This window comes from Falco rusticolus, chromosome 6 (genome assembly GCF_015220075.1).
Source record: "Falco rusticolus isolate bFalRus1 chromosome 6, bFalRus1.pri, whole genome shotgun sequence".
Taxonomy (NCBI): domain Eukaryota; kingdom Metazoa; phylum Chordata; class Aves; order Falconiformes; family Falconidae; genus Falco; species Falco rusticolus.
The window spans coordinates 2,047,008-2,072,544 of record NC_051192.1 but is presented as its reverse complement, the minus strand read 5'-3'; the positions used below and the strand labels follow the sequence as shown (position 1 = coordinate 2,072,544).

Sequence of the window (25,537 nt, the reverse complement as noted above, 5' to 3'; positions counted from 1 at the left end):
TCCCCACCCCGCCACCGCCTACTTGGCCTCCCGGCAAGCACCGCACCACCGCCCCCGGAGCCTCGTCACTTCCAGCAGCGGCCGGCGGGGCGGGACCGCAAATAAATAAATAAATAAATAAATAAACGAGCGACTAAAGCCGCTGCAGCGGTACCTACCCGCTCCCTCTGCCGGGTAAGGGCAGGCGGTGGTTGGACGGCGCAGCCGCCATGTTAAGTGCTGGCATGCCGCCTCCACCGCGCCAGGGCAGCCATTTTGGATGAGGCGATGCCGTGAGGGACGCCGCGGCCGTCATGTTGAGTGTGGGAGGAAGAGAGCAGTGCCGGGTTGCGGTGTTTTCCGCGCCCTGGCGTTGGCAAGATGAGGAGTTTTAATTATTTTTTTATTATCCCCCCCCGCTCCAAGGGGTGTTGTGTGGGCTGCGCCAGGTGAAGCCCTGCGATCGGTGCCAGGGATCTCTCAGAGGGGCCGTGGCCGTTTGGGGCGGCTGCCCGCGGAGAGGCGCCGAAAACAGGCGGTGATATAAATAAAGCCACCGAAATAAACATGGGGAGTGCGGGGAGGTGGCGGGAGGAAAGCGGGTCGAGGGGCTGCGAGCAACGCTGTGGTACCGGTAGCACCGGGGTGAGGGCCCCGGCGGAGCCTCTCAGCCGCAAACACTATCAAGCTGGTAGCTGGCGTTGGGAGGCTTTCATTTCCAAGTCTTGAGGGTTAGGCTAATATTTCTGCACAGGAAATTGTTTATTGTAAAGTTTTGCCCCTTTGAAGTTTGGGGTGGGGTGCAGTCTGATCCTATATGTATGATCCCGCATGCCTGTTCCCAAACCCGCCCCTGGAACAGGCTACCGTACCCACTGTTCCACCTTTTATCTCTTCTTGTGACCACAGGGTAAGTTCCTTCAGCTTCGGAGTTTGCTTAGTCCAGGTGGAGGAGTCCCCGAGGCCTGTCTGCATAGTGCGGAAACCTCGGCTCACAAGCACCAGGGTCTGCCAGAGCTACTGCCTGCAGAGTCGCCTGGTACCAGTTTGTCTCTGGAAAAAGAGATTTGCATCTGCCTACGCTTCCTAGGGAAGGTGTGTACATAAGCTAGTTGTAAGTGCAACACCAGTGAAATCATGCTTGAGTTGAACTGGCTTTTTAGGGTTTTGTTACTTGTTGGTTGTGCAAATGCCATGAAAAGGAGTAGAAAGGCTTTCAAAAAGGTATACAGGGAAATACTCTATTAAAAAATTATTTTCATATTTTTATATGTGTCTTATTTGCCCTTTTTCCCAAGGAGTACAAGCAGACAATAGTTTGACCTCATAGGTGAAAGAACGTTTACAGCAAAACCACTAAATGAAGTCATGAGAAATAGTAACACGTGCATGCTTCTGTTTTGCAAATTTTTATTTGTTTGTTTTCTAATATCCATTTATACTGTACTGGTGAATATTACCAGAACTACCAGTGCATTAGGTCTTTAAAAATGCATAACATGGTTTTAAATAATGTGCAAAGCCTGCTATTCATCTTTTGTCAGTAGTGAACTGAATGCTGTATAGCAGTTACAACATGCTGGCAAATTACAATAATAAAATAGTGATCAAAGTGTAATATTAATTTGTTCCCATAGAGACAAGTTTAAACACACAGTAGTTTGGCTGAGGAAGGCTTAAAACAAGGCTATTCATGCAACTTTTCATGCTTGAGATAGATTTGTGGTATAAAAATGCCTCAAATATATTTAAGAGTAATTATAATTAATTTGCTAATTTAATAAGCAATATAAGGCCTTTGTGAAGCGTGGGGAAGCTATATTGTTAATACAATGTTTCTCTTATGTTAGGAATCCTGTTACAGTAGCTGAGGATAATCATAGGTGACTATTAATGAGGCTGTGTAACTGTTAGTGAGGCTGTATGAGTATTACATTTCGCCGCCTGGTGGCTGTTCTCTTTTTTTTCAGCCTCGTATCAGAAAGGCAGCGTAAAGCTTATGTTTACCTGGAAGGACAGAAGATGAAGTGGTGAGGGAACAAAGGTAGGACAATTTAGCAAAGATCTTTGACTTTCACCCAGTGTACAGTAATGTGATTTACAAATCGTAAGGGTGCAGAGACGAACCTGTAAAAGCAGTGAAATACTTTGTTGTAAAGCAACAAGCTAGATTGTTTCTTCCCAGATCGGGCAGTAGCTGCCACTATGCTCCAGGGGCCCAACATACGCCTCAGTGTGTGGTGTTAGTCCGTGAAGAACATTTTCCCATTCCAGCTGCGTTTAGTTGATGGTCATTGGCTGTGAGTGTTAATCATCCTTATGTCAACATTGTAAATAATATAATTAGAGGAAGTAATTGAATAATTATTTCCTTTTACGTAGCTGCTATATCAATGATTTGAATGAGCTTAAGGAATAAACATACTCTCCGTAAACTCCACAACCTGCGCCCTAGCACCCTGAAAAAGGAAAATTAAAGCCTTTCTGTGGAAAAGACCAAAGCCACAAGAACGACTGTGTACCACAGGAAGAGAGCCAGAAATATCAACAGTGTCAGTAATTAGGTCCTAGAATAGAAGGAAATTTGTTAAGTAAAATTCCCAGGTGATTTGAGGAAGTGTTTCATATCCGAAGCTACAGACAGGCAGTAAATCTTTCCAAATGGTCCATGCCAGTTTTACCAGAGAGAAATTTCCTTGTCTTCTTGGTGGTATTCTGTAGTATCTAGGACCAGAAGCTTTAATCAGTATGTAGTTTGTGAGTCCATAAAATTTAACTTGAATGCAGGATCAGATGAGAGATAAGCGTTCCACATTAAAAAAAAAATGAAGGTAATCTTCACTTAGGCATAGTGTGAATGATTGACAAGATGTGTGGGATTTCTTTAGTCATTCCTCCCTAAGCTTTGTTGATTGAAGGAGATTACATTTGCTTATGAAGGCAGACTGACTCTTTATAATAGCATTAGCCATATTAGTTCTGTGAAATGGAATCCATGGGTTACAACAGTGATTTCAAGGTTATATTATCAACATATGAAAGTTTCCTTTACAGAATTGCATAGATTGTAAACACTGTATGTTATCTGGAGATTATCCTAGAGTGGCGTTTATCCATTTTCAGCCATAAGGTGGTGGTTTTTCTAAAGCACATACTTCCAAGCAATTCTTTTTTTCTCACAGCACAATGAGAAAACGTTGTAATTCTGAGATATCCTTCTCAGTGTGAAGCCACTCTGCACAGTGCAATAGAGGTTTTAAGTCAAGCAGGACTAGTCTTGGTAACTCCGAGGTCCAGCCTTGATTGTTAGCTGTGGCAAAGCGGCTTTATCGGTCACTGCAGTTGAGTCCTAAACTGTCAGGAGAGGGCGCAGCCTCCCTAGAAGTCTCAAATGGAAAAAGGTACCGTGGTGTGTCAAGATCATTTAGGAAGGCTCTCCGGAAAACCTGCGTGGTCTGGAGGCTCGGACACTCCTCCTGGGCTGAGAATTGAAGGTAGCAGGTAGAACTTGTTATGGTCTACATCCATGTCCATCATAAAACTTAGTCATTCATAATTCTCAAGGAAACAGTATTTATAGGGAAACAATTTAGCTTTTTATTTCTCATTTTGCATTTACAACATGATTCCTGAAGGTAACTATCGTGTAGTGTAATGCAGAATATCTTCTGGAAGATGCTGGATTGCTAGCAGTGGATAGTGCAGTTCTTTCTTTTACTTTTTTTGTTTGTTTTGGTTTTTAAACTTCAAAAATATGGCTCCTGGCAGCGCAAGCTTTTTCTGGCTTCCTCGCTCAGTGTACAGGGAAGAAACTTTCTCTAACCAAAGACTAGATAAATCTTCAAACTTCAGGCAGTTTGCTTCCCTTTGCTGTGTCTAGCAATGCTGCTGATCAGAAACTAGACAGTTTCGTGAGAAATTATTGTGCTTGGTTTTTCTTTCTTTTTTTTTTGTTTTTTAAATTCACAATTTGAATCAGACATTTGAAAATTTGAAATTATCCATAGAATGAATTTAAAATGGTCTTTGGACCTGCCAGGTAATTTCATTTCACTAATGCTAAAGGCTTTAATTTCTGTTCTCATCAGTGCAATGCTAAGTAATTTAAATTTTTCTGTGGAAATGAAATAAAAAAATCCAGCAAACTGAAAACAGGAAATCAAACCATTGCAATTTTTCTTCTCAGAATGTTTTGACTTCTTCCCATCCTGACATGAAACTGAATTGTCACGTTTCTCTAAAATGTTTTTTAATTCATTAAAACTGCATTTCACTTAGACCATTATAGCTGAAATAACCTCTAATACTGCATTATCAAGCAGAAAGAGCTTGTCTGCCCAAATTTGCCAGTCAGCCTCAAAGGCTTTACATGAAAATTGTTTGTGTCTGTGGTTTTGTAAGGTGGGCATTATCAAAGCTAGCTGAATGAGTAATATGTGCTTTCTGCTGGCTTCTAAATAAACAACAGCTAGTAAAAGAAAAATTCTGCAGTTACTGCTAGAGTTAAAGTTGCAGCTGAGCAGCGAATGAGCTGTTACTAAAGCAGCCTGTTACTAAACTCCACTGCAGATCTGTCCTTCAGCATGGAAAGTTGGTAAAACAGATCTATGAGCAGCTGATGCTTGTTTCTTTGAGCAGTGGTTGGCGCCCTGAGCTCCGTTCAGAATCGGTGCAGGCTGTCCGGCACTTCCACAGGGCACTGCAGGGCTCTTGTCTGTGTTAGAATTGAGGGAGCCAGGAGTGCCGCTAGGCCTCAAGGCATCCCCCAGCTGCATCAGGGACCCCTGTCTGAAGAGCATGTCTGGGTCTGTAAGCTGGCTGTGAGACAGAGATACTGAGGTTCCCTATTCCCTGCAGTTCTCACAGCATCTGAATTAATTCCTGCTCCATGTGGTCTTCATGATAGTGAAAGGAACTTGCTGAGCCTCGTCTCCCTCGTGGTAGGTGTTAGCCATTATGACAACACCTATGTGGTGGTCTCTATTCTCTCCCAGGGCTGTAGTACCTCTCAAATCTTTCCAGAGATGCTAAGATACTTTTCTAAACATCTCAAATACCCACATCTTTTGCACCACTGCTAGTTCCTTTAGCATTGACCTCTGGGCATGCAGAATGACCAGGCACTGTTTTTTCTTGTTTTGGGGATCCAACAAAGGTGTCTTAGCTTTTTCCTAGCTCTTCAAGGAAGGGACTGTATCCGTCTAGTTGCAATGGCATAACATATAAACCATTGTAACATATGTTTTAGATGGAACATATAAATCTTCTGTTTGTAGTGTTTGTTATTTTTACAGATCTCCCTAGCTATCTTTACTGGAGTCATAGTTACAAAAGTGAGAAGGCATTATGACATCAGGCCTGTTCTCTTCTGATTCACAAGCCATTAAAAATCCCAGAATTGTCCTTGAACAATCCTAAATGCGTTAACTACAAAGAACCCTATGTAGTTACACAAAATGGATGAAAAGACAGTTTTTTTAGGTAGGTCTTAGAAATCTACATCTGAAGAGCATGTAGATGCTCTGGTTTTTGGCTCAGGCTTATTTGGGCAAGGATTGGGCAAGGGCTGCTGACGCTCTTGTTGGCTTTTTTTTTTTTCTTCTAAGGAACTCCTTTCTGAGTCTCGACCATGCTTGCAGCTGATTTGGATCATCTAATGAACATGCAGGCTCACATTCTTGCCATATGAGGGCTGTCCAGTGGATTAACCAGCTCATGAATGTCAAAACAGCCCCATTTTACCTGCTGTGGTCCAGACCACATCCTCAAAGAGGCAGAAGTTAATGACTTCAGTGCGGCAATGCTATGTGTACACCTGGCCTCAACATGTTTTTATAAGTAACTCATCAGCAGTGTGTGCAAAGTGTATTTTATTGTATGTACAGTTTAACATCAGCAAGGCTTGTTAGCAGAGGCAATAGACAAACCAATGTAGCTGGTGAAAACTGGCAAGCTGTTGGCAGTGCTGGTGTGTTCAGGTGTGAAGGAGATACAAGAAACTTTAAGATGAATGCAGACTGAAAAAAATCTGACTTCAGCCCTAATTTAACTGTGTTACTCAGGCAAGCTGAGGGGGAAAAAACAGCTGACAAGTGTAGCAGCTCAGCAAGCTATAGACAGCCAAGATGATAAACAGGCAGCATGTTCTATTTCCTCCCAGGTCTGACAATACTTCTTTCTCCTAGAAGGTGGTACTGTGTGAGCACCTCAATTGACAGCAGGAAAGCAAGATTTCTAACTCTTTCAGTAGTAGAGCAAAGCTTTCCACTGTGAGTAATTGTTTGGGGGGTTTTTTTGTTTTCTTTTTTCAATTTAGAGCCTCTAAATGCAGAAAGCCAGTAAGAAAATAAATCAAAATCATTTAAAGACAGTCCCTTGCCTTTAAGAGACATGGCGGCTTGTGAGTTATGTACATTTAAGATGAAAATAGCTGAAGACCATTATTCTGTTTTAATTATCCAATTTATTTGTTGGACAAAGGTGAGCTGATTTCCATAGCCATCCTCCTTCCTTGTGCGTCAGCTCCTTTCTGTGATGACAGGAGTCAAGAGCCTCCAAACACCCTTGTAGATCAGCTGGTAGGAAATTCTGAGGTACAAACTACTAACACTGTGTACGTATGTGGCGGGCACTATTACAGCAGTCTTTTGCATACTAACATACATGCCCGTAATCTTTACTGACATGTATTTTAAGGCTTTTTTCAGTTCTAAGGCATTTCAGAGTTGTGTGTGTTTTGTGGTGGTTTTTTGTTTGGTTTTGAGGTTTAGGAACATTGAAACTTACCTGTACAGCTGTTTTTATATTTACAGCAAGACCTGCAATATCCTGTTGTAATCACACAAGTTCATTTCACATCTGTATGTCAACACAGTGAAATTCAGGTGCCAGGTTCAGATGTTTTGGACAAGTTTTCCTCGTGAACCAGTGTTGTGTGACTGGCAGTGATGCATATCAATAAAAATAATTTCAGATTTTTTTTTCCAAAGATCATGTCTTTATCTCTTTACAGTGAATGGCAAAATGTCCATTAAACTTAAGTGAACGTAGGATTCAGTTCTAGGTTTTAAAATGGAAATGGCTGAGATTTTTCTGAGTTAATGACAATTTCTGTCTCAAATGCAACTGCCATGGCAAGGAAGGTGGTTCCTTTTATACATACTTGTCAAAATCCTTCTCATTGTCTTTCGCAGTCATATCTGATGCCTGTTTTCAGTACCAAGTATATCAATTTTATCCTCTGTCCTATTTTTCTGTAGTGGCTTTGCTTTCTTGTTCATTGAGATGCAAAGCATCTGGGATGTAGGAACATAACAAGGGAACATCTCAGAAAAACAGGATTGCATTCTGGAACACTGTTGTATAAGAAATACGTGAGATTGGCCATATCTGGTGCCAAACCTGACAAGGTTGTTGTCATAGGTAAATTAATAATAACAAGACAGATTGGAGAGAAAATGCCATGCTCCAAATAGCCAAAATGTTTTTGAATGCCAACAGAAGTGCTATCTGCCCCGGCTGCCCTGGAGTCCTGCATGCAATGACTTTTGGCTGCACCAGCAGTCAGGATGAGACTGTCAGACAGAGGGGTCTGTGCGGTGCCTGGCTGTTGTCTCACCAGCAGAAAGAAGCAAGAGTGAACCCCTGATGTTTGTACCAAGAGCAGGCAGAATGTGGGAAGACACAGGCAGAAGGAAGTGTGGAGAACTGGTGAGGGAGGGAAATGGCAGGATAACAAAGGCAAGCACAAAGACGGTGGCACACATGAGGAGATGAGAAGTTCAACTTCCACCCCTTCAGTATCCAGGATCAATCTGAGATCTCTTGAGAGCAGCTGAACCAGCTCTGTTGCCACAAGGAGAGCTAGGAAAGATGAGATTAGGTAAATCCAGGTGCCTGAGCAATCTTTTTAAATTCACTAGGCTTTAAGTAGGAACTCTCACTTTAAATTATAGCTAACAGGGTTTCAGGGCTGGGAAAAGTTTGCTGTCTCTGACCCAGCTTCTTTGTTCTAGTAAGTGAGGATGATCCCCCAGCAGGCTTACATCACTGCAGGAGCCCATGCTAGGGAGCGCTTCCCTTCACCATCCCCTGCATCTCTCTGCGCCAGCTCTACAGTCTACGTACAGCCTGTGTCATTTCAAGGGAGCAGTAAGCTGCAGCCAGCCCATCTCTAACGTTATTGAACTGAAGAAGTGTGCATTAGTGGTGAATTTGGCTCATGGTTTTCTAGTTTTATTACCACTGAAGTGAAAAAATTTTAATAAGCACAATTAACCTATCAATTATAGAGTCTAGCGCTTGTTGCAATGAGCCTTGGATTCCCACCATAGCTGAGAGAGGGCTATTTTCAGAGCACTAGCTGGGCTCTGTACCCTCATCTGGCCAAAGGGGGATCTGAGATCAGATCGTGATGTTGAGAGTTCTCACGCCCTTGTTCTTCCACATATGCACTGCTAGTGAGTGGGAAACAGCTCCAAACAGCACCAAAAACACCAAGACCTGCCTTTGGGAGACAAGCTGATTGCCAGATGTTTTAAAGGAACAACTTTATCTCAGTTTTCCTTGCATTTATGGAATTGTTTATAATGTTGGCCACAGGCTTTTTTCTGTCTGCTCAGTCAGCTGTAAGTCAGCAGTTCAGTGGATTTAAATGAAAGACTGATGGCAACTTACAATCGGTTTGCGTGGAAGTGGCATTGAGCCAACTGCCCTGTCGTGGAATGTTATGTGAGCAGAGCAGATATAATTATTTCCAAATTTGGCCACAATCCATATTTTATCCATATTTATCCATATATTGCTGCAAGGGGCTTGTCTCCTTCAGCAAGAAATCCTCTGGGCAGAGAGCATATCTTCAGTAACTCGCTGTTTAGCCTATACTGGGTGGATCCTCTGTGGAGGAGCCAAGATGCATGACCCTTCTTCCTAGTGATGCAGTTATCTCCCAAAATGAGACTGCTGTCTCCTCAGTAGCCTGTCTCACTTAGGAAATATTGCAGATTATGAGATCATTCACGGTTCTTTGAGTAGCAACTAATTCTTGATACGAAACCTGTTGGCAATAGCCTGGCTTTTTTGAGGAGCAAAGGCTCCTGTGCTTATCATCATGTGGAGCAGGAGGGAGTTTCAGGAGCACTGCAGAGATCTCTCACCAGTCAGGTGCTTGTTCTTCTTATTCAAAGAGATGGTGGGATGTGAACCAACTTTTGTTCAAAAATAACATAGGCATTTTAGCACATGACTGCCCCCCCTCTAGCACGTCCTCTTGTGCCTTCTGGTATCATTTTTATCTGAATTGTACTAATGGAACTCAATTGCTATCAATCAGATGGCCCTTTGCAGAATTGCTTCAGGGATGAGGCTGATGTAGACTGAACCTGCTGGGGCAGCTGTTGCAAACTGACCTAGTCTTCTCTTGCTTGCAGCCAACCAGTCAGGGGTGGATGGTGCATCCATTTTGTGGCTGCTGAGCTATGAGTCTTCTGGTCTTTTTTTCCCATATAAATGTCTTCAGATGCAGTTTGACAGCCGGTTATAGTGAGATTTTTCCACTCTGCAGTTCTACACCATCAAGACATGCTTAAATTATCCTGCAGGCTGTACCTTCGGAGAGGCCCATGTTACACATCTCTGGTTTTGGCTGACAATTTATACACTGTTACTAGCTAGGCCACTTCTCTGAAGAGTCCCCCTTTCTCAGTCTGACAGAGAGGCAGGCAGATGGAGCTACAGCTCTGTGCTACCTGAAAAAACTCAGGCTGATAATTCCCTACAAAGCATGATGAAGTGTCACTGTGTGCTCAGGTTTGCCTTGGGGCTGGTTTGCTTTTACAGAGATGGACCAGGTTCTCCTGAGTCAGATTCTGTTATGTGCAAGCTACTGTGATGCCTTTAATTCAGTTTAAGAGTGGATCAGATAGGTTTCTTACCCCTTCACAATTATTACCTTGTTATTGCTCTGTTTGTTAATGTGCATTCTGGTAGCATCATACAGCTACAAGCATGCCCCAGGGCCCCGTGCAGTGTCTATGGTGTGTTTTTCTCTCTTGATTGTGTAGGAGTCATCGCTGCATTATGAACTTATCTCTACAGCTTCTCGAGGCTCACTCTTGCCTGTGGGAAAGCTTCACGTGCAAAAGGCATCAGGCCTGGCTTTCTGTGGGATAGGCTGGACCGTTACCTCCTGAGCTGAAATATGACTGTTTATTTTTTCTGCACTGGAACTGATAGGAGGTTGTGGATAGCAGTAGGTCAGAGCTGTGTTTGACCCTAATGTAATGCTGGCCCTAGGTAAGGCTTTGCAGTGGTCTCCAAGTTTTCCTTGGAAGTCAAAACTTTGGTCAGAGAAAATATAGTGGTGGATGAGTCCCATGAAGAACAGGAAGGAATCTCTGCAGTTGTGGCAACTAGTGCTAGTATGTGGGAAATACACAGCATTTGTGTGAGCTTTTGAGTACCAGTTTTATTCCTGTGATCCTTTTTGGCTGTTCTAACACCTTGATGTTGAATTCAACTGTTTCACCTCCCAGGAAGCAAACACCACAGAATATTCTCTGGTGCACGAAGATGCTGTTTATGTTTCCCATTGCACTGGTATTGCTCAGCTATGGAAAACAGAATCCCTGTTTTACAAAGACAATGGTTGCTAGAAGCGAGGTCTCCCGAGGAATTATAGGTGGCAAGTTGCTGTGTTGGTAGAATGCAACAAGCTGCAGTGATATCTACTTAATACACATATGTAGGCTTTGGACTTGTTGGCATTAAAAACATTTTGAAGATCGGGAATAGATCTGTATGTGACTGCCTTGTATGTATTTACACTTCTGTTGCAAAGGACAAAAAGAAAAGAGAGTGGTGCCTACTTTTTTGGTGATTAATACTGTTTGTGTGGATGAAGATTGTTTTCCCTGAGGCTTTTGTGCGTGGTCTTTTACAGCTAATGAGCTGTTTCTCTGTAAAATTCCTTCAGAGGATACTCCAGAGGAGCCAGCTGTAATTTAAACCCAGAAGATTGTGTCCCAGTCCTTCTTTGACATCTCCTTTGGCTTCCATTATCTTTAAATTACATCCTTAGTGCTGTCACTTTGTCAGAGTGGGATCAACCTTGCCTAGATTCTTTGCCCATGGAAGGTTTAGTATAGCCCTAACTTAGTTAGGAACCTGAGGATTTTCCCCTCATTTCCTTGGGGTGTATTAAAATGGGTTATCCTGATATGAAGAGTATGAAACAGGCAGAAGTAAAAAGAAAACCAAAAAAACGATTCAGGCTCTGAATCTCTAAGCTCCAAAGACCTCACCATCCTGAACCTCACTGGCAATAAAAATTGCCTGTAAATGCAAAGTCTTATATCTCTGCACCCTTCAGGTTTAACAGAACAGATGAACATATCATTGTCCCCCTGTTTCTGCAGTCCACCAGAGCCTTTAGCTCCAGTCCTTGCTCAGTCTTTAGCTGGGCAAAGTAGAGAAGGAATTTGAAGTGAGTAAGAACACATCAGGACTCCTGTGTTTAGCTAAGACTGCATATAAAAATAATATTGTCTTAGAAAATTAAAAGCCTGTGTCCTACATCTGCTGAGCAAGGGGTTTCATGCCCATGTTGTTTTCCTGCATGCTGGCAGATTCACAAAATGGGATGCATTCTCACTGTGGCTAAATAAGCAGCTGGAAGGCTGTTATCTCTGTGCGGAGCCATGGGCCTGTTTCCTTTCTCTTTTCAGGCGCTCTGCCCATTCTTCCTCCTTTGTAAAGGCTGCAGCCTTATGGGAGGGTGAGCACGTTCACATACATTACAGCGTTGATGCTAGCTGAGACTGAGCTCAACAAATTGCTTCTGTCCCATTCCCCCAGAGGTGGTCGCTTAACGAAAGGTATAAACTTTTTGATAAAGCACTCCAAAACACCTGTCAGACTGACTTGAACTTTGTGTAGCCAGTGGTCGTTCGCCTATCGCTGACATTTGGCCATTTTGAAGTGATAAAATGTAAGCTATGCACAAGACTAGCAACCCAAAACAGCTCAGGTCAGATTTGTTTGCTGCTGTAACGTCCTTGGACCTTGACGTCTGTAGCATTACCAGCATTGTTTCCTCTACATTCAAGAGTAGGAAACCACTGAGGGATGAAGGCTGAAACATCTAGCATTCCCAGTGCTGTTTGCAAAGAAACCCACCAACCAAGAGCTATTTGGTAGCTTGGGTTCTGAGAAGGAGCCGTTCTCTTTCTTTGTATGCCAGTGCTGGGCAGTTCAAAAAAGACAGGGATAAAAAAATTCCCTTGTTTGGTCTAAGCAAAATGATAAATTTGCTTTATCTGGTTTTGCTTTTGGTGGAAGGGAGGCACACAGTGTTTTCCCATTGCTGCCTGTTTCTGGCAATGCACAACCTGCTTGAAAGCCACTGAAAGTTCTCATAACCAATAATTACTTTGGATCTGGCTTGTAAGAAACTCTGCTCTCAGCAGTATGGAAAGTAATTAAAAATAAATAAAAGTCACATGTTTATAGAACCCTTTCCACATCATTTAGCATTTCTAGTTGATAGAGTGTTGTGTTTCTTACTCCTGTATGTAGAAGATGCTTGTATTGCCTGTGGGATGGTAAAGAGCAGGTGCTGCCCTAAGTGCCTCAGCTCCTTCCAGGGCTTTTTATTCAGATTTCTTTCCAAGCCTGGCAAGACAGGTGAACCCCTGTGGAAGCAGAATTGCAAATGTCATCTTTGTTGTGTGAGGGATGCATAACCTTCTGCCTTCAGCACTGAAAGCCTTTGCTGTTCTTCACTTTCTTAGGGTGGGAGTTTCCTTCCTATTAGCAGGTACTTAAGGAAACATCTAGAGTCCCTTATCTGTGGCCTGTTGTTTCCAGCCCTCTTTTTTTTAAAAAAACTTCAAACACAGAGTGTGTATGTGCGTGACAGGGAGATCAGGCAGCTACATTTGGGTGTTTGGTAGAAGGCAAGTGTCCTCAACCTCCCTTTATAAACATTGGAGCTAAGACCTCTGGAAGACCATTCAGGGCATGAAAATTGTTGCTGCTAAATCATCCTCTGGAGAAGTGTCTCTCTTTCCACTGCCTATATATGGAACCCACAGAGACCAGACTGAATTACCACAGCTGAAATTAGATGCTGCAGAAGGTGGCATGAATGCCCCTGCAGTTTCAGCTACTACTCACCCACTAAAAGGCTTCCAGTTTTCCCATTAATGCAGCCACTCAGCTCACCTAAGCAGAAAAAGATGTCTTTGCGGAAAATTGTGTATTAAGCATCAAACTTTATTGCACCAAATACCTCTTTTAAATCCTCACCCTGCGAAGCTGTTGACACATGTTCGAGTCACTCTACCATCTTCTCCCAATAAATGTGTGTGTAATTGTATTTGTGTATACTAGTTACGTGTTGCTGTGGAAGTTTTGGCGTGCTGATATATATCTGCATGCCAACCATCACAGCCTGTGGCTTCGTGGCCGTATATGGAAGTTCACCTGTGAAGGTATCCAGAATTTCCCTTTGGATCTATTTGAGGTCTAAACCAAGCAGCTTGGAAAAGGGCAAGTGGAGCAGCTATGTGCCCGAGATAGGTGGTAGTCCTGGCACTGAAAGTTGTGGCCTCCTGTTTGAAACCTAGCTCACATCACCAACATAGCTATGAAGGACGTTTCTTCCTGCCATGCCCTGTCTAGATCAGGATGTTCTCTGTGGAGTGGTATGCTCTGAAAGGCTACTCCCTTCCAGCACTTCAGGTAGAAAAAGATGGCTTAAACATAAAGGAAGCCATGAAAATTATTTGGAGGTTGGCCAGAGGCAGGTGGGAACAGGCTGAGGAGATGGAGGTCTGTTTGGTCTGGCTTTGTAGATTTAGTGTCTAAAATGTGGGGAGAGAATTGCATGGAAGGAGTCATTGGCTGCAGTTAACTAGGGGGGTTCCTAAAGGCGAGATGTAGGAAAGCTTGAAAGCACACACTTCAATATAATTAGAGGTTTTTCTGAAATGAAGATAAAAATTGATATGCAAAGTCTGTACACTTGGATTTCACATTGAACTACACCCCCTGGAGAAGGCCTTTATCTTACATTTACATCAGGATGTTAGGCAATACACCACCACCTGCAATTTACTTTGACTGTGGTAACTTTTAATCCTTATAGTGTGGATTGAAGCCATGGTTTAGAAAAGTTTCCAGTCTGTTATTTGGTCATTAGGTTGAAAAAGTCTGTGTACCTTGAAAAAGGTGATAATTAACATGGTGAAAGTATATGGAAAGCTAAATGACACTGAGAAGGTAGTTTAGAGTCTTCCCTTTATTCATCCACCTATTAAAGGATAAAAGGGCATATAATGAGACAGAAGAGTGGTACATTGAAGGCAGACAGAAATTTTCTTTGCATGAAGTATATTGCCACTCATGAACAATATCAATGTGTGTAAATGTAACAGGATCCTTAAAAAGATCAGGCATTTTAGTAGCCTACAGCACCAATTGCAATCACTGCAATATCAGTGGTAAATGCATAGAATTTAAGACTATTGAATAAGTTTCAGACTGAAAGAGAATTCTACGTAAAGAGAATTGAAAGAAAAGTCTGTCTGGGGCCAGCTATGCTATAGCCATCTGCCAGAGCATCTCTTGTGCTCTCCTGCAAAACACATTCCAGTTAGCACAGCCAAAGACTGTGAGCTGTTTGGACTATTTGGCCAGTTTTATCAAGTGTAATAGTCACCATGCTTCTATGGTGGTTGGTGGTCATCAGTTTATATTGAATACAGCAACAGTCTACTGGAAGGTATCTGGCATTCTGACACCTACCTGAATGACTGCTGAATGCTTCAAGTGTACATACGTTATTTCTTCTACCAGTGAGCACGTACTGTGCTCTATTTAGAGATACTTGGGTTGGCTCTTAGTGGAAAGGTTCAGACTTTGATCCATCCTGTACAACTCCTGTCTAAACCAGCCCAACGACAGGACTGTTAACCTGGCTGAAGATATTCCCAGAGTCTGAAACAGCTTCTTCTGCTTTATGAGACATATAAATGCTTTATGAGACATCTAAGTTCCCAACAGATGCTGCAGCACATCTGCTTTGCACAGGCAGCTCCTGGTTGCCTCCCATCTGACTTTGCTTATAGCTTGGCCCTACCAGCTGCGTGCCCGCATCTGTACAGTTTTGCACCCAGTAATAAGCCTTGCACTTCTGCAGTCTTCATAAGACTTAGTGAGGGACCACTGCACCGTGCTCGATTGTGCAACACAAGCACCCCAGATACTGCCCTCTGGCAGCTGAGACCCAGGACTGAGCCCTTGAAGGATGTCTTTAGATGGCCATCAGTTCTCTTTACTGGTACAGGGATGTAATTTCATGTGTTATGAGACCAGGTAAGGCAGGAGGCATACGGACCCTCTGACCTGCAAATGCATCATCTCTTCATCCTGGAAAGTGAGATTCTGCTTTTTACCAGCTTCCCTTTCACACTGGCCAGTGTGAGCACACAGCTCTCAGAGGACAGTCTTAGAGGTAAACCCGCTGTGCTTGTCAGTTGAACTCCTGAGCTGTTCATTCCTGCCCTTTCCTCCTACCCGAAACAGTGAAATGTTTGCTGGCACTGTCCAGGAATTCATCTGCTGGCATTTTAATATGCATGTGTATGATCATCCAGTTGCTACAACTACACTGTGGGAATCTTGTTTCTAAAAATACACCAATCTCTGCTGGTCTCCAGCACTAGCATGAGGTAATGTATCAAGTTCCCTCACTGCCAGTGACACACAGGATGAAAGTAATCCATACAGCTAGTAATACATAAAGACAACAATTATAATCGCAACTGATTTCCCTTTCACTTAAAAACATCATCTTCTAGCCTGCATTAGCACAGCTTCAGCTCCTGCAATGCATCAAAACAATCATGTGCTTCCCCTTGCTAAATAGATCCTGAGAACATCTTCTGAATAGCTCAGGGAGGTTAGGTTTATTATGGGAACCTCAAACCAGTTCATACTCCAGCAGGTGCTCAGTTGCTATCAATCACTGTACTTCCACCAAAACTGAGAGAGATCTACCTGTTTGCATCACTCAGGTTGTGATTGCTGTATTTTGTCTAGGGAAATGTGTGTGCATATCATCTTTTGAATTCAAGATGCAGCAAATAACTCCCTGCTAAGAAACCTGATCTTCCATGTTCCAGTTTCTCTTCTGCATTATTTAAATTGCAGTTGAAAGCGCTTTGAGTCAGTGGAGGCTACAAAAAATTGACAGAATACAACCCAATTTTTACTATTTAAAAAAATGGTATTTTGGAAGGATTTTGCATTACAAATAGCCCCTCTGATCCCAGAGGAGCTACTCAGTGTATAGCATTACTCAACCTTACTGTCATATATTCTGGCCCAAAATAACATGTCCGTCTGGTGAGCAAAGGAGGGAGCTTGGGAGCCTGAACTTCAGTGTTGTAGCCAAAATTCACAGTGATGAGACATTAAGTGTGTGCCAATCACTGTATTCCAAATCACAGCACTGACTGCTGAGAAACTATTGTTACATTTCTGTTCTTCCCCCTACCTACATACAGGGATATAGGATATAGGATGTAGATGTAGGAAATATATATACTGCTGTGTACTGTATGTATAATATACATCAGTAATGCTAGAAATGGGAAGGAGCCTTCATGAATTAACACAAATTATAAAGTTTGTCAGTGCTTTGAAGTTCTTCAGTGAGGGATGCTAAATAAAGCACACCTTGGTCTGTGTCTGTAGAGGACATGTAAAGGTCTGAAGCCACAGGATTCCTCTGGCTGTGGGGTTGCCAGCAATGGTCCTCTCTCATGGAGAGGAATGGCCATTCCTGAGAAGGAGCAGTGGTAAAATGGAGGTGAATGGATGTGGAAGCTGTGTTCTGCTCCCATGTGATAATCCAGAGCTTCTCCCAAACTTTGCCCCTCAGAATCTGTTTTCTAGCTGCTGTAGCTCATTGCGCCTCTTCCAAACACAGAGTGTGAAAGGAACCCCACTATCCTTGGTGTGGCCTTTGTTCTTCTAAATTAAAATGTTTTGTTTTCCCCTGGAGATTGTAGTGAATCTGTTGCTTTTCCAAGAATGTTTCTTCTACCTAGAGCCATGTTCTGTCCTTAGTTCTGGTCTGGATCTTTTCTAGACAGCAATTATCTTTTTCATTGAACAGAAAATTTCTTAGAGAGCAGCTGGGAAAGAATCCTTTTTGTCTCATTGAGCACGCAGTCCTGGAGCTGCTGCTGTAGCTTGTCATACGTTACAGTACTGTCAGCGCTGGCTTTTCTCCATCACAAGTTTTGGAGCCAGGCAAAGGCAGAGCCACTGAGCACTCTCGGAAACCTCTAGCATCTCTATGAGGTCATGGCGACAGGCTGCTCCACAGAATGGAGCTCTGTCTCTGTTCAATCAAAGCAACACCTGACCGTGGCCTCTGGGCACCAAGAGGTGATGGCTCATTGCTGTTAGTATCAGATTGCCTAGTACTGATATCCTCTTTACTTTGTCGCTGAGATTTACTGTTCAGCTTTAGTGACGTTTTTCCTAATTAACCGGGCTTTTGTTCCTACCTTTCAGAGCTGCAAGGAAGCCCTGTTCTGCAAACCAGGAGTCAGCATAGCTCTGTTTTGCTGTTGCTTCTGACTGCTGAGGGTGTGAGTCTTGCAGGTCTCCTTCTGCTTGCTGGGAAGAGAGCTGCTGAGAGGCATCTCCTGTTTAGGGTCTTTCACAGAATGACTCCCCCAGCATCACAGCACTGCTCTAGCAAGGCACCAGTGTGGAAACTGAAGCCTCAAAACCTGAACAGGATGAGAAATGTGTAACTTTTGGAGAATGCTGGAGCCAATGTGATGTTTCAGAGCCAGCCTCTATTCTTAGAAGAGTGTTGAAAGTCGTAATTTAAAAACAAGATCCAGTGCAGTGCTAGCAAAGAATCATATTCGTGGTATTCCTGTGAGTAAATCCCTCAACATGAATTGGCTTGACTTCAAGCTCAGAAGCACTCCACCAAAATAAGGCCCAGCTGTGAGGTGTCTGTAGTACTGATCTGAGTGGGAGAGAAGTACACATGGCACTTGCTACATCAGGTGCTCTCAGTGGAGTGGGCAACCCCTTCCCTTCCTTCCCCCAAGAAACCATGCCTGTAGCTTACTTGGTATTATAGGTCAAACGAGAGCTTTTCAAGGGCCTCTATAAGAGTTAGCCAATGCCAAGTGGTGAAATCTGATGTATATATTCCCCCATTTAAAAATCCCTCAGACACTTAAGTGGCTGCTGTTCTGCTGTCTGGTGGGGACTAGATGCTGCCTTTATACCATTCACAGTCGTTTCTGGTTTGCATCTACGTCACCTAGCGCTGTGTTTTAACTCAGAATCTCTAGATGTCTTAACATGCCCCTTTGTGGGGTGTGTGTAGTAAACAAAGGGGCAATTTCAGGCTGGCATTGAGCAAAGATGGCCACAGATCCATGCTTATGGGTTAGAGCTAGGATGAACTGTGTGGGAGCATCTGATTCATAGTTATTTTATCGGGAGAAAAAACACAGAACTGGCTGTATTCAAATCCTGTTCATCTGCTGCTTCAGTGCTGTTTGGATTTTGAGGTTGCCCTCGGAAACCTCACACATTTTTACAGCCACAGCTGGACAGGGCATAATCCTTTCCCATTTGAGTCATGCAGAATTTTTCCAACAGCTTTAACTGAAAGAAGCTGAGACCTTAGAGTTTCCTCTTGCTCAGGTCAACATGAACTTTAGTAAGGATCATGCCAACAATTGAAACATTGGATCTCATAATAACATGTCTCTGGAGCTGATCTGGTGGTTTTACTCACCGTGTAACCCTCACTTATGAATCCAGTCCCACCAGAGTGAACTGAAGCATGTGTGAGTTGCGCTGCTGACGGGCTGTTTTATCCTATGCAAAAAACCATCAGCAATCTGTGTCTCATGGCCTGGCCGTGAGGTCTGAGTCGTGCCTGTTAACTCCTGAGGCTTACACTGCTCGGTGATGTCAGTGGGACTCTTTATGTGAGTAAGCAAGCTATTCTTTCCTCTAATTAAGTTATTTGATTGTTCTGTGTAGTGCATTTAAACTGTAAAGGAGTTCTACACAAGCTGCTACCAAAGTTGAACATCTCATTGTCAAGTTTCACACTAGAGTTTTACGAGGGAAAAAGTTAGCTACATCTGCAAAACAATCAGAAGGTAAAAGAAGCCGGAAATTAAAGAAGCCAAGAGGGTGTGTAATGAGCATAAATAATTCAGATAAAAGACAGAATGACCTAGTGAAGATTTCATGTTTTATTGTTGTTAAAAGTTCATCATGAAATTGGCACAACACATAAAAACAGATCTGTGGTGAGTGATCCATATTACTATTCTTGCCCGCTTGTTTTGTGCACACCCTCACTTTTTAAAACCAGAAGCTAATGAATAAAAGACATTCATGGGCTAACTGCGAAACTGATGTTAGCACAGCAGAGAGAGGCTGCGCTTTCTGTTGACTCAATCAAATGGATAATGCAGACAGAAATAGTCCTCTATTCATACTTAAAAATAAACTCAGTTTTAGAGTATGCCCCAGCTGAAAATAACTGGAGAGGGAGAGCTGGAAATAACCCTTTTCTTACAGACCTATTTCCATGAAAGTCAAAGGGATTTTTGCCATGGATTTTAAAAGCAGCAGGATATAGTTATTTGTTGACAGACAGATGGCGAGGCCTAGCAACAGAAGCTAGGGAGGACCTGTGGCAAAGTAGGAGTTTATTATTTTGATCTTGCACATACTGCTGAATCTCCTTGTAGTAATTGTGCATGTTCACAACAGCGTGATTGCTGGGAGGAGCTGGGAGGGTGTATCAAAGCCAGATAAAGCGTCTGCAGCTCATTTTTTCTCCCCGTTTGGGTTGGTCTTGGTTCTAACCTCACACACCATTCATTGCAAAGTGACTTTTTTACCTGTACTCCACGTCAGAAAACAAGAACAATACCCACAATTACAAAAAAATCTTCACCAGGTCACTGACTGTTCCTAGTCTTGTGTACCTTTTCTTCCTGACTTCTGTGCTTATCAGAGTGAGCATTTAAGGCTGCTCTCAGCATGACTTCTGTTCCTTATACTGTCATATCAATTCCAGGGGCGCTGGGAGGTTGCTTAGAGCCGCCCGCCACTGACTGGCTTAGCAGAATTGTGGTTCTGCAGTTTTCTGCATGGAAAGGTCACTGTAACCAGTCTCAAAAGAAAAAGCAGTGCTGTAGGTTTCTGAGGGGAGTGCTTCTCGTGGATGGGAGGCAAGATAAGCCCCACATCAGATACACTGCTTGAATGTCGGGGGGTGGGGGTGGGGGGTGGGGGGAGGGGAAGTACCTTAGTGGCATGCCTACTCCTAAATTTTCCTATTACTTATTTGGGAGCCTCTTTTAAAGAAGGCGAGTAGGAACATGAACCCATTCATGTCTTCCAAACTTGTAAGCAGGGCTGGTTTTTTTGCTGCGTGTCCTGGTATGGGGTTGTCAAAGGTGCCGGTTAATGATGTGGCAAATGCCTATCCCTGGGAAACTGTCATGCAGCTCCAAAGCCTATGCTCTGAAATGTCCACTACCTCCCTCTGAACTCATGCTCCATTAGGACTAAAGCACATCATGCTACCCCAACCCTACTACCAGGCTTAAGAGCACTGTGGCTATTCAGGTTTTGTTTCCTCCACAGTGAATAGTTTTAAGTCCCGGAAGATAAAAATCTCAGTGCTGCTCCCTTACATTAAAATCTCAGGGCTTCAGTCTCAGCCTCACAGCAGGAGAGTGGCAGGGGTGGAAAGCTGGCACAGCAGAATAGTGAATCAGGCTCTCTCTTTGGTTTTCAGGCTGTTTACTCAAAACAACCCTTGAGAAAGATGCTTTGCCTCAAGCTGATGTCACATTCAACCGGTTTAGCAATATTACGCCTATTTCTTCTCAAGCTAGTCAAGGAGGGGAGGGAGAATATATGTTACTGCAAGTTCACATAGACAACAAATGAATATTTAGTACAAAATGTTCTTTCAAGGTGGGGCAAACATTTCTAGCTGTGACAGAAAAAGAAGGTATTTTGTAACATTTTTAAAAACTTGGCTGTGAAAAAGTGTTTATGTGAAATATATTTAGACACAGACTACCTCACTTGATACTGAAGTATTCCAAGGCTCTTTCTGAGCCTTAACCTTTTTTTTTTTTTTAATTACATCAGCCTTATCACAGCAAATTCCAAACGTAACTAAATAATTTGGTTGTAGTTTTTGTTTTTGCTTTTTCCTCTTTGGAAAAAATAAAGCTATGCTGTGTGACTCCACTCCACATGGGTTCTAGCCATTCAAGGCTTCTTTCATTTCAGAATTCATTTCCTCATTCAGAGGAATCCATGGAAATATTCAGCTAGTAAATTCTAGCATAAGATTACAGAAGTTGGTTCGCACGCTCAGTCCTGAACAACTGCAGCTTCTGAGAAGCTCACACACTACTTGTCCCTACTGAAAAACATTTTGAAAACCTGGCCCAACTTGGAAACAGTCTTATTTCACGTCTAGCAGGGCTTATATCCGAAATGAAGATCTGAATAACCCCTAAATTGTGGAGACCAAAAAATGCAGATAGAAGTTTCGCAGCACAATCTCCCATCTTAAACATTTGGATTTGGCTCAAGGTCCAACTGAACAGAAACATTTAAGGCCTCAGTTTTCTCTGACTTACGCTGCACGTGGAAGTGTTCAGCAGTTGCTTCTGAACATGATCAGCCAACATTAAGCCAAGCACGCATGGAACAGCCCTTGGTTACGTAGCCATCATCCTTCTTTTGCCTGCCACGGGCTGGTACTGCCCAAGAGCGAAATAAAAATAAAACCTCTTCCAAACTGGCGTTAGACAGACAAATAGATGTGGAAGCCTTAACTGTGACTTTCTGCCCTTTTCTGAGCGCTCAGCCAAACCACAACCTGTCAGAAGTGGGTTCACAGCCCTTGCTCGAAGCCTGGCTCAGAAAATCACAGTGCAGAAAAAACAGTGCAGAATCAGGTGGTGGGCGCTGTGGTTGATCGTGTTATGCAAAGGCAAAACCAGAATCAGGTTCAAAAAAGCATTTTCCTGAGACAGGAAACTACTCAAGCAGGAACAAACAGGAGTGCCCAGTGCAGCAGCTGGGAACAGAGGCAAAGCAGTATCACTGGGCCCTTGCTCCTGACAGACCCTGCTGACATGGTGGTGCGCTAAGCTCATCTTGGCATCCCTGGCATAGGCACTGCGCTGTGCTGAGCCAGTGTGGATAGCAAAAGTCTCAGGGCTATGCTAACCTACCTGGAATCCCAAGCAGTTGAAAGTTCAAGTCAGTCAAATTGTGTTTTCTGAGCTACAGTAAAAGCATGGAGTGGAAATCTCTACTAGTGTGCCATCAGGGAGATCCCTTTTGGTTCTGTGCTACTGTAGGGTCATGGTGCTACTTACTCTCTCCAGCCTCCTACTTCTGGCCCACCAGACTAGCAGGGCAGCCTCAGGCTGCATCAACGACCCTGGCTTTACATATCTAGTTGGATAAAAGCACCAGGCAGAGAGGGTGCTAAGTATCTCCAAAGAGAGTTCATCTTCTGCTTGCATCCGCTTTAGAACCATAAAGCATTTCCAAGCTGGAGAAAAATCCAAACACCTCATGTAGAAGCACCTTTCCCTTGGATTTTTATTATCATCATTGTAATTTTTAAGAATATATTTTGTACCGAAACACTGTCAGCATTCTTTATACAATGGAAAATGACACAGTCATCATGTATCTTGTAAAAGAGTAAAAACAGAGCAAGACAGGAAAATTTCATATCAAGATTCGATCTGGAGTACAAATAGATTCTGATGTATGACTTAAAAGCCACACACCAGATAAAAAGATAATCTGGAAAACAAACAGGTTCTCTCTTAATTTGGAAAAAGGAGGAAAAATCAGGGAATGTCAATGTTAAGGCTAAAAATTCCATTTTTAACTCATATTTTATAGGTGGCAGCGTGAATCTTAACTCGTCTGCAGTAGCAACAACATCTCCCTTGCTTTACAAAGAGATTTGCACTTGCATGAAATAAGAATCAGGCTTCTATGCTCGGAGGACTCCGATTGACCTCAGCAGGCTTTGGACTAGAGCCACAGTTGGAATTTCAGCTTGCAGTCTAAGGCTTCTTAACTGCAAGCCAAATTAGCACAAAATGAGGCTTTGCAACTGGCATTCTACCCTTAACTCTGGATATTCCAGTTCTGGTTGCTTTAAACCACAGCTTTATTGCAGGTTTAACATAGTTCTGTTTGTGAGATTCTTCTTTTTTTCTTTTTTTTTTTTTTTTTTTTAAATACTGTGCTACAAAGGATGTTATTGTATACTGTGTCTTACAAAGTCCCTATATTACATGTTTTCAGAATTGCCTAAATACATGTTTATGTCATGATTATAACTACTCAGAAAGACTTGCTACAGTCTGTTGTGAGCAGCCAAGGAAAAAAAGTATTTAGTCCTAAAGAAGTCAGGAAAAGTGGCCTGTGTTCATTTATAGTGTAGTGCAGTGACTGTGTTTATACAGCTATACCTACTATTTAAAAAGCTACTTGAAAAGTTATTATTCATGTGCAGTAGCTGATTTTCAAGCATTAATAACTTGGCTGTCTAGACAAGTTTTAATTGTCATATCAAAGGCCAAATATGTTCTCAAACAAGTGCAACGATCTCCCATCTCCCTTGGAAAGAGGCTGGTTCTCTTTCTGAACTAAGAGACTACCAAATTTAACTTTTTCTCAGGTTAAAAAAACACAGTTAAACCTACAAATTTGCTGTTTATCTTTTTAAAATGGATCGACTTTAACTCAGACCTATCCTGTGCAGCAAAGTTAGTAAGCCCTGAAAAACAGTTTCTAGTGAATATGCAGAGTTCCCACCAACTACCATGCCCACATTTCCCCAGGGCCTAGAGGGCTCCATTAAAATGTAACTAAATGTTTGATAGGAAACATTATTTTTCAAGAATGATATGTAAAGTTTGCCCAAAGAACCTAAGACATTTTGTACATTCAAAATGTTTACACTTTGCTGTTCTTAACCATCGGTAAGATTGTTCAATTTTACTAATAATACATACAATGAGTATAAATAAATAAACTACAGATAAGCTTTAAAAACTGTATTAACAATACATTGTGCAAAAACTCATAATGATCTACATTCTATGCAGATACCCTGACTAAAATATACAGGCTGTGTCCTCACACCCCCATTCAGTTTTTGCGCAGTCCTTGGGCCAAATCAGCAGCGTGGAGTAATCAGCAAAATTCCATTGCAAGCCGTGGAGGTAATGCTGATTTACACCAACAGGCGAGCTGGCCCTCAGGCGTGTGCAAAAATCCCATAGAAATCAGTGGGAATTGTGCTTGACTAAGGACTAGACAGTTTGATTGTACCCCATTAAAGTGAGTGGGATTTTGCCATTGATTTCCACGGAACCAGGCTCAGGCCCCAGGTAAGGACGTCAACACGTGGCCCTATGTTGTGCTACACTACTCCACTTCAGTGCAGAAACAATATTTGCAAAAGAAAAACTTTTTTGTTTTGTTGTCACTGCTGTTCAGTAACTGGTTTTAGCAGTGCATTTCAGAAATTACCTTTCTGTGAGATTTGAAACAAGTCTTTCTGAATCCATTCCAATTTGATTATTCAGTACAGGTGGGCTATTTTGATCCAAGAAAAATGGCTCAATGTCTATTAACCAATTATGTTCTTCATTAGGATAAACAACAGCCTGGTTCATCAGCACAGGAGTGAAGAACTGCATGTGGAAAAGGAATGGGGCAGCCTTCCTACCATAGCTGTGTCCGGAGCCGGCTGTCACTTCTCCAAATGGATGATGGCACCTGAGCCGGTTTGGAATCTGCGGTCCTAACAAGTTCAGCCAAGTTTTGTAAGCTGAAGATCTCCATTTATCTTTATCGTGTCAATTGCTGACAGTGTTTCAATACGGTGGTAAAAATCAAAAAGCTGATGTCCATCCACAAATATTCTAAAACGGGGATGCTCGCAAAGTATCTCAACCTGTAAAAAACAAAACAACGAAGCATGCTGTTCACAGTGTGATTGGGAAGTTATTTCACAGAACATGAAGACCACTCCATTAGCTTTTAAGTAGTGTTGATACGGTTACACGTTTTGCTACTTACGTGCCACGTAACAGACAGGGCTGAGACCAGTTTGCCCCCATGACACCAGTTACACTACGATGGCTCTGCTCTCTTCATAGGGACATTAATCCAGTCTCACAGCTTTGTGGCGGGAAGGACTGGAACCCAGTCCCACTGGCATCAGGGAGGTTTTGCCTCTTGGAATAAGGCCAGAAACAGACTCAAACTGCTATCACAGGGGGAAGAAACTCTATCGCCAACCCAAATCTTATCTTGTACGTCTTGCTACAGAAGTGTTTTGGGTGTTTTTTTTTTCTGCAGAATGAGGGGGCAGTTCCCTCTGCAATGCTTTCCATGCTTCCATTAATTTACTTGGGAG

The 25,537-nt window shown here is 42.7% G+C and overlaps 1 long non-coding RNA gene across 7 annotated transcripts; it reads left to right on the top strand.

Moving 5' to 3' along the window:
• The first annotated feature begins 64 nt into the window (after window positions 1–64).
• On the top strand, window positions 65–25,111 carry LOC119150583. 7 transcript variants are annotated; one of them, XR_005105138.1, is made up of 5 exons: window positions 184–428; window positions 889–1,074; window positions 1,950–2,023; window positions 5,586–6,557; window positions 6,792–25,111. It is a non-coding gene; the product is annotated as an uncharacterized LOC119150583 (long non-coding RNA). The 7 variants fall into 7 exon arrangements; XR_005105137.1 differs by having other exon boundaries at window positions 186–428; window positions 5,586–6,248; window positions 6,460–25,111; XR_005105135.1 differs by adding an exon at window positions 5,274–5,460 and having other exon boundaries at window positions 190–428; window positions 5,586–25,111.
• Window positions 25,112–25,537: the final 426 nt, after the last annotated feature.